The 17,079-nt window shown below is 38.9% G+C and overlaps 1 protein-coding gene across 1 annotated transcript in view; it reads left to right on the top strand.

Moving 5' to 3' along the window:
* itga9 (integrin, alpha 9) overlaps positions 1–17,079 on the top strand; it is a 430,612-nt gene that overhangs the window by 208,577 nt on the left and 204,956 nt on the right. The window lies entirely within an intron of this gene.

The following is a 17,079-nucleotide window of genomic DNA, read 5'->3' as shown; positions in this document are numbered from 1 at the left end:
AATTTGCAAATCTTTGCTCTCATATTCTAGTAATTGTCTTTGTTTAAGTTTAAAATATTAGTCTCAGAGCTAGTTATCTCTCCCATTAGTCAAATGTAAAATTGAACACGTTATGGTAGGTGGGAGGGAGGAATGGGGCTTGTTTTGCAGTTGTTGTTTTGTTGCTTCTTGTGTTCTGTGTGGCCCTGCCGAGCACTGTGGACAAGCTATGTTGGCGCTGGAATGTGTGGCAACACTTGTGGGCTGCCCCCAGCAGATCCTTGGGAGTGTTGGTTGTTAGCACTTGCATTTCACTGCATGTTTCAATAAATAAATGTGAATCTGATCACTGAAACCTACTATCACAATGAAACAATTGATTAATCCAGTCTCACTGCCCAATAGCGGCTGTAGAATGGCTTGCATTCTGGTTGGCTCTGATGTAGATAGCATCCTATAGACTCCTTATTCTTAATCTCCTTTTTCCACCTGAGTTTTTTATTCTGTGTGTAAGTTAAAATCCCCCATCTTGATGTGTGCATTCTGCAGGTGATTTAAAAGTTAATTATTTGCATTCAAGAAGTCAACTTTGAAACCATGTTGAAACTATTTTCTTTAATGAATACTGCAAATTGAACGTACTTTGAAGGAACATTTGAAATATCATCTATCTAGCATCTCTCTCTGTTTCCTCCCACCGCTAACTGTTGGATAAAGATAAACAGGCTGACCTGCTCGGAGTTTTGGTGAAGGGCCTTGGCCCAATATGTTGACTTTTCATTCATTTCCGTAGATGCTCCCTGTGCAACTGAGTTCCTCCAGCATCTTATGTGTGTTACACTGGATTTCCAGCATCTGCAGAGTCTCCCATGTTTATAATAGCTGGATGAGTGCAGGCACGACTTTGGATAGATCCCTCATGCTGCTTGACCTTACTCCCCCTCCTTAGCTCTGGCATTTCATGCTGAGCACTCCCAGACCCAACCTCCCTGATCCATCAGTCCTCCTGTTTATGTGGCCAACGCACAACGTTTTACCTCTTTGGTTGTTTAGGCCTGGCCAGAATCTTGTCGGCAACATGGAAGTTCACTCTTGTGGAGACCGGCCAATGGCAGGAGCACAGAGACCTAGTCTAGGGAATGTCCACATTAACGATATTTATAGTTCAGGTCAGCATGATCAGTGATCAGTTTCATTCCTTTCAGATGCACATCCATACACGTGTCATTCTACAGATGTGCAGTAGAGAGCATCCAAGCAAGTTGCATCACTGCACGGTAGCAAGTGGGCAGCAAGGCTCTACAACGGGTCGTCAAAACTGCATCACTGGTACCAACCTACCTACCATCAAGGACATACAGTATATACAGAAAGGTGCCAGAAAATGGCAAGTAACATCATGAGGGATCCCACCCACTCTGCTCATGGACTGTTAGCCTCCTCCCTGATGGGAGTGAGACAATGTAGCATCCATTCCAGGACCACCAGACTCAAAAACAGTTACTTCCCCCAAGCAGTAAGTATGATCAACACCTCTGCCCAATCACCCACCCCTCCACACCCCAACCTCCACTACTTTATCTCTAACTTATGTACATATCACTTTATGTATATATAATCAATCTGTGTATATAAAATGTCTGACACATTTATATGTGTGGTGTTTTTTCTATTATTTTTCTTTGCCTTTTTTTGTGCTGCATTGGATCCGGAGTAGCAATTATTTTGTTCTCCTGTGCACTTGTGTACTAGAAGAATCTTGGATCGATAACATTGACAATTCCTGTTGTTCAGGTCTTTTTCTATTCTGCTTAACTGCCTCAGGGAGTAAAATGTGTGAATGCATGCGTCAGGGATTGATAAATAATCGCCATCAAAGGTTGTCAAATTATACTTGCAAGCCCGATGCATTTCCAGCCATTAATGGACAGAAAACTCCTCAGAATAGGCTTGTAGTTCTCTATACATTTTCCTGTTAGGAAACTGCAAGCATGGTTGTATACTTCCTCTTCTCCTTTAGTCAAATCTAACAATACACTTACTACATGCATGTCTGGCTGGGAATAGAAAACAAACTGGTTTATATTTAATTTTAAAGACCTATGGCCTGATCAGAATTTCTAGCTGCTGTGAAAGGGCAGAGATGTTTTCCTTCAGTGCTGTGTAATTACAAAGTTGAGGAAATATTACTGGGATTGTCAAGTGTATACATTTTCCAGTGCTTTTCAGGATAGATTTGGGATTTAGTGCTTATATGAAACTATATGAACAAAATGAAAGGGACCAAAAGCTGGCTTAGAGAGGACATTGGAAGATGCACTAAATTAATAATGTAATGGGGCGCCGTGGTAGTGTAGAGGTTAGTGCGACACTTTTACAGCTTTGGGTTCAATTCTGATATCATCCGTAAGGTGTCTGTATGACCTCCCCAGGGATATGTGAGTTTTCTCCTGGTGCTTTGGTTTCTTCCCCCAGTCCAAAGACATATCAGGTAGTACACCCTATCCTCGTTATATGCGTCTTCAGACTATGCGGGGATTCACAGTTATGTGAGGAACCTATTTCTACCAACGTCTCGTTATATGCGTCAAAATTCACAGTTATGCGAGGAGCACTGCCTTCCCACCAATACTAGTCACGTGCACACGTCTCACAGTCTCACTGTTGGGATGAGAAGCACCGCTTTCCTGCCAATACAAGACAGGTGTACGTGCCTCGCAATCTCTGTCCCGCCACTCTCGCATTGGTTTTGGCAAGGTGTGGATGCGCGATCTTAAACTTTTGTTGGTTTTACCTATGGTGCAGTGATTTTGTGCTTGAAATATTTAACTATGTCTCCTAAGCATCTGACGTCATGTCTTGGGCCGTCAGCCGAGCGGCAAAGAACCGCTTTAACACTTGAAAAAAAGTTGGAAATTATAAACAGCGCAGCATCAGCTGAAGGTAACACAGCTCTGGGACGCTACTGCCGGGAACAGAAACTTCCCTTTAAAATTCCTTTGTTGCTTGACAATGTGCCAGCCCATCCTAAACATTTGGACAGCATTCATCCTAACATAACAGTGCGTTTCCTCCGCTTAACACAACATCGCTGATTCAACCACTTGACCGGTGTGATCCACATTCAAGGCGTACGTATTTTTTTACGGTGAACTATCTCTCAGATGCTGCAAGCAACAGACGATTTTGAAAATCCTAGGAGTTTACCAACGGTGAGGGAATGGTGGAAGTGGGAACACTTGACACAAATGGCGATGGACGTGGACCCAAGTTTAGAACGGAGTCAACATTTCAGTCGTTCCCTGCCGTCAACCCTTCTTCCCTACAAGCAAATTTATGCTGAAAAACAAAATGCTGTCAAGCAAACAACCCTCACCACTTTATTCAAATTGCTGTAATCTTCTGCTGCCGACAGTTCTAAGAGTTCCTTGAGTCTTCCTTCACCCCTTGCTGCGCTTGATATGATCCTGATGACCACAACCATCCACCTTATCTGTGTAAAGCTGCCCGACACCACAATAACCACTCATCTCCCAGAGCCAACACACCTGCCACTGTTGGTGAGTACTGTACACTAGAGGATGTTAACTTTCTATGATTTATTACATTGAATATTACCTTAAATTGATTAAATATAATACAAATGTTGACTTGTAGTACTGCTTTTATGTCGAATTGGTATGAAAATGTGAATAAGTTACAGATAAAACATATTTAGGAAGCCCTCTAGAACACATCCCTATTTTCTCCATTTAAATAATTACTCACGTTATGCGATTTCACATTATGCGTCAACTTCGAGGAATGTATCCCTCGCATATAACGAGGATAGGGTGTAGCTTGTTTGGTCATTGTAAATTGTCCCATGATTAGTTTAGTGTTAATTTGGGGGTTGTTGGGGGTTGCTGCCTCTATTAAAATCCCACAGAATAGCAATAGAAAAGGGTAACCAGAAACCAGAAACACATGCAACATGAACCGCAAAGTCCTCTTAAAAACAAGTCCAATCCACAAGCCGCACCAATCAATCCTTGCCCAAGACCCAAGACTCCTGCATTTCCCTCCAGTAGCAGCGAGTGAGAGGGAGAGGGAGATGGGTTAATCTCAGGCAGATTATATTGAACACTCACTTGTTCTCATTGATTTCAGTTTTGCTCAGTGCTTTAATCGGTGAGTAATGGAGCCGGTCGTATGTTTGCACTCTACCATTAGGCCGCACACTCTATTCTCAATTTTGCTCTCAATCTCTGAGACAACAAAAGTGCCAGACTGCTCAATTGGCCCCAAGACACATTATCAAAAAGTAAAATACAGGCTCAATTGGACACAGATTAGTAGTAGAAATATATTGAAAAGGCGAAGAAGAAGCAGTTTTGTGAACTGCCTGCAGGTCGTCACCATTGGTCACTGATTTATTATTCCTCTCAACCACCTTCTTTTGCCTTCTCCCCATCTGACGCCCCTTACTAATGAAGAACCCATCATCCTCGACTTTAAATATACCCAATTACTGTGGCAATGTATTCCACAGATTCACCACCTTCTAGCTAAAAAAAAAAATTCCTCCAATCTCTGTTCTAAAGGGAACCCCTTGTATTCTGATACTGTGTCCTCTGGTCCTAGACTGCCCACATGAGAAGAAAGTTCATTTTACACATATACAAAAACATGCTGAAACATTAAAGGGGGAGGAGAAGATGGCGGTGCGACGCAATGCGTGCGGCTGCTCCAAAATGATATCGTATGTGTTAACTAGGGGCCGTGCACAATTCTGATTTGATGGAGACAGACATGAGAAGCACGGAGGAACACCTGGAGAAACTTCTGAAATGCCCGCTTCGCTGCCGCTGCTACTGTGCGATTGAGAATCTTTGGAGGGGAAGCCCCCAAATTTTAGGCTTTGCCTATTGTCTGTTGCCAGGGCTGGGGTCGAAGCACTCGGCAGAGGTAGTGCTCGGTGTCGGAGGGCTGGTTGGAGGCTTGAAGTTTTTGGACGGACTCAAGAGTCGGCTGTGGTCGGGTGCTTCCAGGATGCTGCATCGGCAAGTTTGCGGCGCTGGAATCTCATGGCAGGGAAAGTTTTTCTTCCTTCTCCATCTGCATGAGATGATGGGACTTTCGAGAGACTTTTTTTTAACCGTGCCATGGTCTGTTGTTCATCAAATTACGGTATTGCTTTGCACTGTTGTAACTATATGTTATAATTATGTGGTTTTTGTCAGTTTATCAGTCAGTTTGTCTTGTGCTTCTGTGATATCATTCTGGGGAAACATTGTATCATTTCTTAAAACATGCATTACTAAATGACAATAAAAGAGGACTGCGTGTCCTCATAATCTAATAATCTAATCTAATTGCATCCAACTTTAGCGCACAATTATGTTTGCTTATTGAAGATGAAATTACAGAATACTTAGAACTTCAACATAAAATAGGGAAAAGTCAGTATAGTTTCATTAAGAAATGAAAAATCTATGAGGATTTTTTGACAAATCTGTTGGAAATTTGTGAGGAGGTATTGAGTAGGTTTGTCAAAAGAGTCAGTAGACATTAATAACTTGGATATTAAGAAGGCCTTTGAAAAAGTGCTGTACATCCTGCTAAGCAAGGTAAAAGCCTGTGGTGTTAGAGTCAAGGTGGATGAAAGGTTGGCTCTCTGACAGAAGTCAGTGAGTTGGAATAAAGGGGTCCTTTTCAGCTGCCAGTGATTAGTGGGATTCTGCAGGGGCCAGTGTTGGAATGCAACCTTTCACATGTGTTTATGATCTAGATGAAGGATCTGACAGGGCATTGTGGTCAAGTTTGCAGATGATACCAAGATTGGAGAATCCACAGAAGGATGGCAAAGGAGTGGCAGATGGTGTAGGGAAGTGTGGGATAATGTTCTTCAATAGGAAGAATAGAGGTCTCGTCAGTTTTCCAAACAGAAGAGATTCGTCAGATGCTAGAAATCTGGAGTAGCACACACGTAAATACTGGGATAACTCAGCAGGTCAGGGAGCATCTGTGGAGAGGAATAAACAGGTGACATTTTGGACTGAGAAGTCTTGATGAATGGTCTCAGCCTGAAATGATGACTGTTTATAGAATCTGCCTCATCTCCACCATTTTGTCTGTTAGACTATTTTCTAAATGGGAAGAAACATTTAGAAATCAAAATTACAAAGAGAGCTTTTATAAGGCATTGCTCAGATGACATTTGGAATATTTTATTGTGAGCAATTTTGAGCCCAATATCAAAGAATGAATGTGCTGGCTGTGGAGATGACCCAAAGGAGGATCACAAGAAAAAATCTGGGAATGAAAGGGTTAACGTATGAGGAGAGTCTGAAATCTCTGGGCCTGGATTTGGTGGAACTCAGAAGGATGAAGATGGGGGTGGGGTTATCTCATTGAATCCTCCTGGATTCTGAAAAGCCAGAACAGAGTGCACATGGCGAGGAAGTTTTCATCAGAAGGACAGTCTAGGATCATGCTTTTAAGGTTAGATGGGGGAAAGTTTAAAGGCAACATGAGGGCCATGTTTTTTTTATATAAATATTGGTGGGTTCCTGAAGAGTTCTCAAGCATAGTGAGGAATTGGCATTCAATAAGCTTTGAAATAGTCACACGAATACGGGGTGGGGGGGGGAAGTGGAAGATATGAATGATGTACAGGAGGGAGACATTTAGTTCAAAGTAAATTTATTATCAAAGTCACCATATGCTACCATGAGATTCATTTTCTTAATTCACAATAAATAGAAAGAAACAGAATAGAATTAATGAAAAAACGCACACAACAAAAATGGACAAACCACTAATGTGCAGAAGGGAACAAACTGTGCAAGTACAAAAAGAATAATAAAAATAAATAAGCAATAAATATTGAGTACACAAGTTGCAGAACCCTTAAAAATGAGTCCATATGTTGTGGACTCCGTTGGGATGATTGAAGTCATCCCCTGTGGTCAAAGAAGCTGATGGTTAAGGGGTAATAACTGTTCCTGAACCTGGTGATGTGGGTTCTGAGGCTCCTGAGAGAAGAGGGCATGGCCTGGATGGTGGGGTTTCTTGGTGATGGAGGCTACTTCCCTGTGACAGTGCTCCTTGTAGATATGCTCACTGGTGGCGAGGGCTTTGCCTGTGATGGACTGAGCCATATCCACTACTTTTTGTAGTTTATTTTGCCATTCAATGACATTAGTGTTTCCATACCAGGCCATAATGTACTGAGTCAGTATACTGTCTACCAAGTGTCCAAAGAAGTTTGTCAAATTTTTAAATGACATGCTAAGTCTGCACTGACTTCTTAGAAAGTAAAGATGCTGCTAAGCCTTCTTAGTAATGGCAGTTTCTTTGTGTGCTGGATTCAGGACAGATCTTCTCAAATGAAATTTAAAGTTATTGACTCTTTCCACCTATGATGTCCCAATGAAGACTGGCTCAAGGCCCTTTGATTTCCTCCTCCTGTAGTCAATAATCAGGGGTCAGAGGTGAGCCAGGACCAGTCTCTCTAGGGTCTTCATGATGTGTGAGGTCAGGGCCACTGCATGGTAGTTATTCAAGACTTTTGGTTGGCCCTTCTTGGGTACTGGGACCACGCTTGATGTTTTACGTACAGTAGGGACCCATTCCAGGCTGGGACTCAGATTAAAAATACACTGGGGAACTCCACACAGCTGCTCAGCACACTCCTTCAGGACCTTGGGGTTCACACCATCCAGTCCCAATGCTTTGCCGTGTCTGAGTTTCCCCAGAGCCCTTCTCCCTGCTCGGTGGTGAAAGTGAGTCCATGATGACTGTGAGGTTGATAGAAGGTGGGGGCTGGGGGAGGTGAAGATCGGGACGATAGCAGGTGGTATATGGAGGTGTGGATGGTAGGTGCAGGGCAGTAAGGGGATGTAGATAGTGGTAGCCTGTGTTGTTCATCCACATGTTGAATTCTAGGGAGAGGATGGAGGAGGGGAAGTGTTGGTGCTGAGGGAGCAATGGCTGGACTGGTGTGCTGAGGGGGGGGTGTGAGCAGGAGGACAATAGTAAAACCTATTAAAGAATTGGTTTAACTCATTCATGGCCATTCATAGCTGCATTCTGAGGCTCTACATGAGACTCTATTCTAAACACAAGAAAATCTGCAAATGCTGGAAATCTAAAGGAACACACACAAAATGCTGGTGGATCTCAGCAGCGAGGCAGCATTTCAGACTGTGACATCCTTGAGTCTGATTGATAAAGAATGTGTTTTACTGTTTGTGCACACATCTTAACTTGCAGTTTCTTCAAAATGGGTGTAAGTGTACATCTTGTGTCCTTCCACGATGAAAAGATTAGTGGAGCATTTGGGTGGGTATTGTATTCAACTTGTGGCTGTTGTTCTTAAATTGGCTGTGTTTTCCACTCGTGCTTCTTTCACTGAGAGCACTAGCTATAAGTTCCATCTAAATCAGTAGATCTACTTTTCAAACTATGGTAGTTTCAAAGACTAACCCTTTGAGTTTATCTTAACTTCACTGCAATAATGTAGATATTAGATATGTATTTATATATCAAATCCTGCATTTTGGAACAATCATACTAAGTGACAGGAGATTGCAGATGTGTTCAGACATGGAAGCCGAAAAGTTTGGAATGTAGTGACATGGTGATCTCAGGATTGTGGGATCTGCACCCGAATTTCAGAATTAATTTTGATGGAGTAGGAGCACGACCTTGGAGATATGTTCAGTAAGCACATGGTTGTAGAATGAACATTGTTCTCTGGCTAAAAAATATTTTTCCATTGAAATCAAGCACGACTATGTTAATATGACCTGAGGTAAATTCCTACTCCAGTATCTCCTTGTAGCTAATACAGTACTTTGCTTTATTACATTTTTTTTAAATTAATAGAATTACTTGCTTAAATCCATAGTTTAAGTTAAACAGCTTTGGAGTTGAAAGCTGTATTTAATTAGATAATGAATTAGAATTTGAACTTTACACTCCTAATTTAATTTAGCTCAGATCCTGAAAGCTAACAGCTTTCAATAAAATCTAATTTAAAATCATTATGCGGAGGTTATTCATTGATTGAGTGAATAAGACATGAACTTCTGTAGACTTTGCGATTATGAAGCTTTGGGGCAGGGGTTCCCGACATTTCTTATGCCATGGACCAATACTATTAAGCAAGGGAACCCCTGCTCTAGGGTTTGACTCCAGTGGAACAGAAAACTAAAATCTGGATTTTCATACTTCTTGGAATATGACAAGCTCATTGGTTTAATTATCATTTGATCTCAAAACATTGAAAGATCTTGATGCAGAAATCCAGAGAAATTAGATTACTGGAGTATGTGAAAGACGTAAGTGTTTGGGATGAGATACAGCCTGCTTATTGGTTTAATGATCATTTAATTTCAATATATTGACAACTTCTGGTGTGGAGATAAAGGAAAATGAGACTACTGGAATGTGTGAAAGACGAAGATCTAGAATGAGATGTATAACAATTTAAAGAGATAATTATGTAATTTGATAATTTATTAACAGTTTTCCAGTCATTTTAAAAAACATGCTTAGTTAGTTAGAGTTGTAGAGTTTTACTGCACTGAAGTGGGTCATTGGGCTCAACGCATCTATGCCAAGCTTTTTGCTCATTTACACTTTCCTTGAAGGTGGATGTAGTGGTGAGTGAAAAAACTTTGGCATTCTTGCCTTCAGTTAGGGTATTGAGTACAAGAATTTGTGACTGAGGGATTGGGTTATAGAGGAGTTTGAGCAGGTTGGGACATTTTTCATTGGGGCATAGGAGAATGAGGGGTTATCTTATAGAGGTGTATAAAAGGAAGGACACAGATAGGCTAAATGGGGAATGTAAAACTACAGGGCATAGGTTTAAGGTGAGAGGGGTGAGATTTAATAGGAACCTGCAATGGCGCCTTCTTCACACTGAGGATGGTCTGGTCAGTATATATAATGAGCTACCAGAGGAAGTAGCTGAGGAAGGAATATTAACCACATCTAAATAGCACTTAGACAGGTACATGGTTAGTAAAGATTCCAAGGGATATCAGCCACATTCAGGAAGGTGGACTTGCTTGCCAAGGCAACACAAGGTAAAAGGGGAACCCAAGCAAGGTTCTTTAGAAGGCAAAGGATTTAGAAAATATGACATTTTTTTTAAAAGGGGGTGAATCCTTCTCACAGGAAGGAGGCTGTTAAATTGAGGGGCTCAAGAAGTTTCATGGAATGGCAATCAGGGAAGAACTTGTAAGGCAATTGGAGAAATTTGAATTAATTAAGGGGGGCTAGAATCAATCCGTAAATATTAAACCATTTTTTCAGTTGTCTGATGAAGTAGCAAGGAAGGTTAATGAAGGAAATATAATGGATGTTGTCCCATGGATTTTCAGAAAGTGTTTAACCAAGTACCACATAAAATTCCAAGGAACAAAATTGAAGCCTAGGATTAGAATGGATTGGATTAAAAACATGATTGAAGGACCGAAAGTAGTGAGAATGGAGGCAATGCACAGTATTCCACAAGGGGTAGTAACAGGGCTAATCTGTATATAAATAACTTACTTATGTCCTGTTCTTGTCTTTAGACATTAGTAAAGGTGTAAAGCTCCTTGTGAGGATGCAGAAGAAGATTACAGGGCTGAACAGCTTCAGCTGCAAGCATAAGTTAGAAAAATTAGGTTGTTCTTGGAGCAGAGATTTGTTAGTATACAAGGTTGTGATGTGTTTAGATACTATGTGTAAAGAATGTTGTTACCATAAATCTATGCAATCTACTAAGTTATAGGCTCTTCCAGAAGATTAAGATACATGATGACTTGGCCATTTAGATTTAGACTTCGCTTGCCCTTAGAAGACAGGGGCTTACTCTGGCTAGAGGTCCGTGACTGGTGGTGCTACACATGGATCCATGCTGGGACCTCTGCTGTTTGTGATGTATATAATGTGGATGGGTGGGTTAGTAACTTCAGGAATGATGCAGAGATTGTGGATGTTTGCCAGCAGGATATGGAGCAGTTGCAGATATAAGTGGAGAAGTAGCAGGTGGAGTTACATCTGGGCAAGTGTGAGATCTTGCACGTTGGGAGATCAAATATAAAGGGACAGACCTTTAACAGTGCTAATGTACTAATGAACCTTAGGGTCCAAGTCCATAGCAACTGAACGTGACTGTACAGGTTAATAGGTGGTAAAGAAGGCCAATGACATACTTGCTTTACTAGTTAAGGCATTGTCATCGAGTCAGTAAGTTGCTACATTTTTATAAGCTCTGGTTAGGCCACATCTGCAAAATTACATTGAATTCTTGTTGCCCGATTATCGGAAGGATGTGGAGGTTTTGGTGAGGGTGCTGAAGAGATTTAACAGGATACTGCCTGGATTAGAAGGAGTTTATCATTTCAGAGGGTCTGTCCTGGGTTCAGCACTTAAGCGTCATTCCAAAGAGGGGACAGTAGTGCCTCTACTTCCTTAGAAGTTTGCAAAGATTTCGACATGTCATCTAAAGCTGTGATAATTTCTGTAGGTGTGTGGTGGAGAGTATATTGACTGGTTGCATCATGGCCTGGTATGGAAAGACCAATACCCTCGAATAGAAATGCTTACAAACAGTAGGGGATACAGCCTAGTCCGTCACGGGTTGAGCCCTCCCCACCGCTGAGCACAGTTACAGGGAGTACTTTTGCAGGAAATCAGCATCCATCATCAAGGACCCCCACCATCCATGGCATGCTCTCTTCTTGCTGCCATAAGGAAGGAAGTACGGGAGCAGGATCCATGTCACTAGGTTCAGGAACTGTTTTAACCAGTCAGCCATCAGGCTCCTGATGATTCAGGGATAATGTCCGAACTTTTGCATTCTCTTCAAAGTACTTTACAGTATAGAGGCAGATGCTGAAACTGCGCAGGAGCAGTCTGCACAGGTCTGGATAGCTACCCCAGAAATCTATTTACTTGTTGGAAGTCTCTGCTGATGCCGCAGAAGGAACTGGTACGTCAAAGAAAGAAAGAAAGTTTTTTTTTGACAGCTGTTTGGTTGAAATTACTCAACACTTTAGATCAAAGTACTTTCCCCTTTGTGGTTTACTAAACCTAGAGCATCTTCCTGATCACTAAACATCATATTTGGATGCGTAGGAGGCCGCAGAGGTACACGTAGAAATGCAATTTTTAATTCTTGGTCAGGATGGTTGTTTCAGCAGTGCGGACAAATTACTTTTAAAGATATTCAGAATAAAAATATGGATGAAAATGTAAAGAGTTGATGAAGTCTCATTATCAAAATGAGAAGTATCTTTATTACCAAAGACACTTTATGCCTTGTATTAATAATAATCCAAACTCCATTCGTTTCTCTTTCAATATTTTTATTAATTTATATATATATATATATATATATATATATATGTATAAAAGAATACAGAATACAGGAAAAAAATATACGTCAATACATTAAGCTAAATCGCATATAAAGACTGCTTACCCTATATTAGTATAAGTCAATTAGTTCGTAACATTGAAAAATAATAATTTTATTATATTAAAAAAATCTAACCCGCTACCAAGACTGAAGCTGATTAGTAGGAAAAAAAGAAAAAAAGATTGTGAGTCATCATCTGTGCTTTAACAGCAAATCAAAGGTTTTTAAAATAACTCAGAAAAGGTCCCCACAATGTTTGAAAGTCTTGACTAGATTCAAAGTTTGAACATCAAATCTTCTCTAAATTTAAACATGACATCACATCATGTAACCATTAGGCGTGAATAGGAGGGGCCACATCTTTCCATTTAAGCAAAAGCGTCCTTCTGGCCATAAGAGACATAAAAGCCAAAATGTGCAAATCAGATGGTTCCAAAATAATATCCTTTCCTCCAACAATACCAAATAAAGCAGTCAAAGGACTAGGCTTGAAATTTACTTTAAAAAGTATCGAAAAGGTTTGAAATACTTCTTTCCAATATTTTCCAAGACTCGGACATGTCCAAAACATATGAATGAGTGAAGCTTCTCCATTTATCACAATACGGAGATATATCTGAGTAAAAATGAGACCATTTATCCTTAGTCATATGGGCCCTATGGACCACTTTAAGTTGAAGGAGAGAGTGACGGGCACATTACGATGAAGTGTTGACCAATTTAAAAATTTGATTCCAAGTTTCCTCAGAAACTGAAGTCTGTAAATCTTGTTCCGAAAGATTTTTAGCTTTATCTAAAGGAACACTTCTCATTCCCAATTGCATATTATAAATATTAGATATAGATCTATTATAAAAAGGTTTCAGATTAAAAATTACATCTAGTAGATTCTTATCATGACTTTTAGGAAATGTACTTATTTGAGACAGTAAAAAATCTCTTATTTGTAGATATTGAAAAGAATGAGTTTTGAGTAAACGATATTTAGTTGACAGTTGTTCAAACGAAGAAAGACTTCCCTCTACAAACAAGTCCTGAAAGCATTTAATACCTAATCTATCCCATTCTTTAAAAGCCACATCAATCATAGAGGGTTTAAAAAAAATTAGAAAAAATGGGACTCAAAAGAGAAAATCTCAATAAGGCAAAATATTTTCAGAATTGTATTCAAATCCTTATAGTGTGTTTAACTACCAGATTATCAGTTAACTTACTCAAAGACGAAGGAAGTGAGGATCCAAGAAGAGAAATAATAGAGAATTTATTAACAGAATTAGCTTCTAAGAAAACCCACATCGGGCAATCTTCACAATTTATATAATATAACCAAAATGTAAGATTTCTTATATTAACTGCCCAATAATAAAATCTAAAATTTGGTAAGGCTAATCCTCCATTCTTCTTATATTTCTGAAGATGAATTTTATTTAATCTAGAATGCTTATTCTTCCATATGTAAGAAGATACAATAGAGTCAAGAGAATCAAAAAAGTATTTAGGAATGAAAATCGGCAATGCCTGAAAAAGATATATAAATTTAGGTAATATATTCATTTTGATAGAGTTAATTCGACTGATTAACGATAACGAAAGAGGTGACCAATTTAATAGTATTCTTTTTACATGATTCAATAGACTAAAAATTTTTTCTTTAAATAGACACTTATAATTTTTAGTAATTGTTACACCTAAATAAGTAAATTGGTTTCTTACAATTTTAAAAGGAAGGTTAAAATTTGTTGGTATCAAATTGTTCAAAGGGAAAGGTTCACTTTCATGTAGGTTTAATTTATAACCTGAAAACTGGCTTAAACAGGAGAGTAAAGAAAGCACATGGGGTAATGAAGTCTCAACATTAGAAATAAATAGCAGGGAATCATCGGCATACAGCGAGACTTTATGAATTATGTCTCTCCTTAAAATACTGGTGATATCATTAGATTTTCAAAAAGCAATGGCTAAGGGTTCTAAGGCCAGATCAAAAAGCAAAGAGCTCAATGGACAACCTTGTCTAGTGCCATGTTGAAGCTTAAATGGTTTGGAGTTATCAAAATTAGTGATAACCCTAGAAGAAGGGGCTAAATAAAGTAATTTAATCCATTGAATGAAAACAGGTCCAAAATTAAATTTTTCTAAAGTTTTAAATAAATAATTCCATTCAACTCTGTCGAAAGCTTTCTCAGCATCTACAGATACTACACATTCCGATACCGTGTTAGAAGGAGAATAAATAACATTTAATAACCGGCGAATATTAAAGTGAGAATATCGATTTTTGATGAATCCGGTTTGGTTCTCAGAAATGACAGATGGTAAAATATTTTCAATCCTATGGGCCAGAACTTTAGATAAGATCTTAGCGTCAACATTAAGTAAAGAAATTGGTCTATAAGAAGAGCATTCAGTTGGATCCTTATTCCTCTTAAGAATAAGCGAAATGGAAGCCTCATAAAAAGATTGAGGGAGTCTGCCCGACTTAAATGAATCCGAAAAAACTGAACATAAATGAGGCATAAGCAGTGAGGAAAAGGTCTTGTAAAGTTTTCCAGAAAATCCGTCTGGACCCGGAGCTTTCCTCAAATGTAATGAGCGCACAACCTCGACAATTTCCTCAAAAGAAATTGGTTGTTCCAACAATTTTCTGTTGTTCGCAGAAACTGTAGGAATATTTATCTGATCTAAAAAAATTGTTCACTACAGTATGATCCTTAGAAGATTCAGAACTATAAAGTTCGGAGTAAAATTCTCTGAAAGTATCATTTATTTCTAAATAATCAGTTGTCCTATCGCCATTAGCTTTGCATGTTTCCTTAATCTGTTGTTTAGCTCTACAGGTTTTAATTTGATCAGCCAATAATTTACCTGTTTTATCTCCATGAATATAAAATAGAGAGCTGATGGGGTAACAGCTCTCTACTGCTGCTCCTAATTTACTTACTTTTCTCTTCAACCTTTTGAAAGACTATTGTTAGACAGGATATTATTTTAATATGACTACCAAAGCAGCTTTGGAAGCTATTACGAGTTCAATTCAAAAGCTTACTGAGGAGTTTCAACATTTTAGAAAGGAAATCAGCACTGAAATTAAACAAATAGGTACGAAACTAGAAGATATTCAAGTAATTCTAACCGAACATGATAAGAAGATAAGGAACGTGAAGATGTTATTACTTTACTGGATGGGAGAATGGATGATATGCAAAAGCTATATGAAAAACAATTTAAGACTAATGAAATGATGACCAGAAGATTATTGATTTGGAAAACAGAAGTAGGAGGAACAACTTACGAATCCTGGGACTTAAAGAACAAACGGAAGGAGATCATCCTGAAGAATTCTTTGCAAATCTTTTGATGGAATTATTCCCTGATGTTATAAAGTCTGTGCCTTTGATTGATTGTTCTCACAGGTCACCTATCTACCAATCGGCATCAAAATCTAAACCAAGATCAGTCATTTTCTGTTTCCATGAATATCAAATAAAGGATCGTCTGATTCATGCTGCCCATAGAGAAGGTATGACTGACTATCAAGATCAAAAGATACGTATTGGAGATTATTCATCAGAAGTTATGGCAGAACATGCTAGGTTCAAAAAAGTTATGATGCAGTTATACAGTCAAAATTTTAAACCCTCTCTTTGTTCTCTGGCTCGACTGAGGATTACATTGGAAGATGGATTATTTAAGTAGTTCTATATGAAGGAACATGGCAAGAATTTTTAGACTTATAAAAAGTCAATGACTGTATGTGTGTGTATATATATATATATATATATATATATAGAATAGACTAAAAATCTTGCAAAACAGAAATACCACATATTAAAAAAGACTGTTTAGTATCTTTTAGTATGAATAATTATTATTTCTGTTTGATAAACCTGTCTGAGCTTGTTTCTCACTGTATTATTTGGTCTAGGTTGGAAAGTAAATAACCCTGAATTCTTGGGAGCGGTTCCAACAGGCTTTCTAAGGGAATGTGTTTAGGAGAAGTAGATAATGGTTGCTCTATGACGAAGTTTCTTTCTTTGGGAGGGGGAGGAGGGATAGGGAGTCTTTTTTTCTTGAAGCTGGTTTGGGAATTTAGTCAATTCTGTTGCTTAGTTAATATATTTCAAGGTTTATTATTTGGGTTTGATATACATTTTTCTGATTGCTATTTTAATCTTTCGTATAAAGGGCCTTAAAATGGATCAAAGTATTAATTTACTTATTTTTAATGTAAAAGGACTAAATCATCCTGTGAAAAGAAATACGATTTTTGCCTATATTGAAAAACTTCAGGTACCCATTGTTTTTCTTTAAGAAACACATGTACGCAAGTGTGACAATTCACGCTTTTTTATTGACGGAGGGAATCTCATTTTCATTCTTCATTTCAGGCCAAAGCAAGAGAAGTTTCAAACCTTATAGATAATAAAGTTCCCTTTGTTCAACATAAAGTAATTTCTGATATTAATGGGCATTTTGTTATAGTATCAGGGAAACTAAATAATAAATTAATGGTAACATACATCAAAGTTGCTGGTGAACGCAGCAGGCCAAGCAGCATCTATAGGAAGAGGTGCAGTCGACGTTTCAGGCCGAGACCGTTCGTCAGGACTAACAAATTAATGGTATTTGCCAATGTGTATGCTCCGAATATAGATAACCCAGGTTTCTTTGAGCGTTTTTTTTCATTTGCCAGATCTAGG

Source organism: Mobula hypostoma, chromosome 1, assembly GCF_963921235.1.
Source record: "Mobula hypostoma chromosome 1, sMobHyp1.1, whole genome shotgun sequence".
In the NCBI taxonomy this organism is placed as follows: domain Eukaryota; kingdom Metazoa; phylum Chordata; class Chondrichthyes; order Myliobatiformes; family Myliobatidae; genus Mobula; species Mobula hypostoma.
This window is presented reverse-complemented; position numbering and strand designations above follow the sequence as displayed.